The sequence below is a fragment of the Nerophis lumbriciformis genome, linkage group LG16 (assembly GCF_033978685.3).
Source record: "Nerophis lumbriciformis linkage group LG16, RoL_Nlum_v2.1, whole genome shotgun sequence".
Taxonomy (NCBI): Eukaryota; Metazoa; Chordata; class Actinopteri; order Syngnathiformes; family Syngnathidae; genus Nerophis; species Nerophis lumbriciformis.
Genome location: NC_084563.2, coordinates 32,229,210 through 32,231,457, shown reverse-complemented (window position 1 = coordinate 32,231,457; position 2,248 = coordinate 32,229,210).

The following is a 2,248-nucleotide window of genomic DNA, read 5'->3' as shown; positions in this document are numbered from 1 at the left end:
CTACAGAAGCGACAGGAAACTACGGAAGTCTTTTTTTTTTAAATATCCTTTAATTTTTTTTTTAATTGACCAACAAACATACATTTGAAATTCACAAATAAGTGAAGGCATTTTCAACATCGGGAAAACAAAAGCAAATACAGATAGAGTAATAATACAAACAAATGTGAAAAAAGTATGAAAAACAATATGAAAATAAAAAAGACAAAAAGGGCTACCTAAATCATTTTAAATGTTTTTAACAAGGATATCAATTGAATGGCTTTTGTACTTTTAATCAAACTCCAAGATGTTATTTTTAATTTGAAAGCATTAAGCCAATGGGAAAATGTAGGTTTTACTCTCAGGAAACTACGGAAGCCTTCCTATCATTGCAATGAGAGGAAGGAGTAAAATAAAATAACCGTAAATCAAAATAAGATAAAAAACAAAAACTCTTTGGGATAAAATTCACACAAATGCAATACTTATATAACAAAATTAAAACATTCAGAAATATTAATAAAGTGCATTTTTAATTCCGTTACATGCGCATTCAACTCAGTGTTCTGCTCTGCGCTCGAGCGAGTTTAGACAGTGTTATATTTGTGCCAAAAGCGGCTATTTTTTTAGATGTTAACCAAAAAATATGAAAGACCAGTGACAAAATACTTGTTGACTTTATCTGGAAAAACACAATTAATTATATCAAGAAATCTGTTATAATGAACAATTACAATCAGGGTGGTCTAAACTTTCTGGATTTCACTACATTAAACAACACCATCCATCCATCCATCTTCTTTCGCTTATCCGAGGTTGGGTCTCGGGGGCAGCAGCCTAAGCAGGGAAGCCCGGACTTCCCTCTCCCCAGCCACTTCTTCCAGCTTCTTCCGGGGGATCCCGAGGCGTTCCCAGGCCAGCCGGGAGACATACTCTTCCCAACGTGTCCTGTGTCTTCCCCGTGGCCTCCTACCGGTCGGACATGCCCGAAACACCTCACTAGGGAGGCGTTTGGGTGGCATCCTGACCAGATGCCCAAACCACCTCATCTGGCTCCTCTCGGTGTGGAGGAGCAGCGGCTTTACTTTGAGCTCCTCCTGGATGACAGAGCTTCTCACCCTATCTCTAAGGGAGAGACCCGCCACCCGGCAAAGGAAGCTAATTTCGGCCGCTTGTACTCGGGATCTTGTCCTTTCGGTCATACCCAAAAGCTCATGACCATAGGTGAGGATAAGAACGTAGATCGACCGGTAAATTGAGAGCTTTGCCTTCCGGCTCAGCTCCTTCTTCCCCACAACGGATCCATACAGCGTCCGCATTACTGAAGACGCCGCACCGATCCACCTGTCGATCTCACGTTCCACTCTTCCCTCACTCGTGAACAAGACTCCGAGGTACTTGAACTCCTCCACTTGGGGCAGGGTCTCCACCCCAACCCAGAGATGGCACTCCACCCTTTTCCGGATGAGAACCATGGACTCGGACTTGGAGGTGCTGATTCCCATCCGAGTCGCTTCACACTCGGCTGCGAACCGATCCAGTGAGAGCTGAAGATCTTGGCCAGATGAAGCCATCAGGACCACATCATCTGCAAAAAGCAAAGACTTAATCCTGCAGCCACCAAACCAGATACCCTCAACGCCCTGACTACGCCTAGAAATTCTGTCCATAAAAGTTATGAACAGAATTGGTGACAAAGGGCAGCCTTGGCGGAGTCCAACCTTCACTGGAAACGGGTCCGACTTACTGCCGGCAATGCGGACCAAGGTCTGACACTGATCATACAGGGAGCGGACCGCCACAATCAGACAGTCCGTTACCCCATACTCTCTGAGCACTCCCCACAGGACTTCCCGGGGTACACGGTCGAATGCCTTCTCCAAGTCCACAAAGCACATGTAGACTGGTTGGGCAAACTCCCGTGCACCCTCAAGAACCCTACCGAGAGTGTAGAGCTGGTCCACAGTTCCACGACCAGGACGAAAACCACACTGTTCCTCCTGAATCCGAGGTTCGACTATCTGACGTAGCCTCCTCTCCAGTACACCTGAATAGACCTTACCGGGAAGGCTGAGGAGTGTGATCCCACGATAGTTGGAACACACCCTCCGGTTCCCCTTCTTAAAGAGAGGAATCACCACCCCGGTCTGCCAATCCAGATGCCACGCGATGTTGCAGAGTCTTGTCAACCAAGACAGCCCCACAGCATCCAGAGCCTTAAGGAATTATAATATGACATGTGTTTTTGTAGCCGGGTAAGATGGCA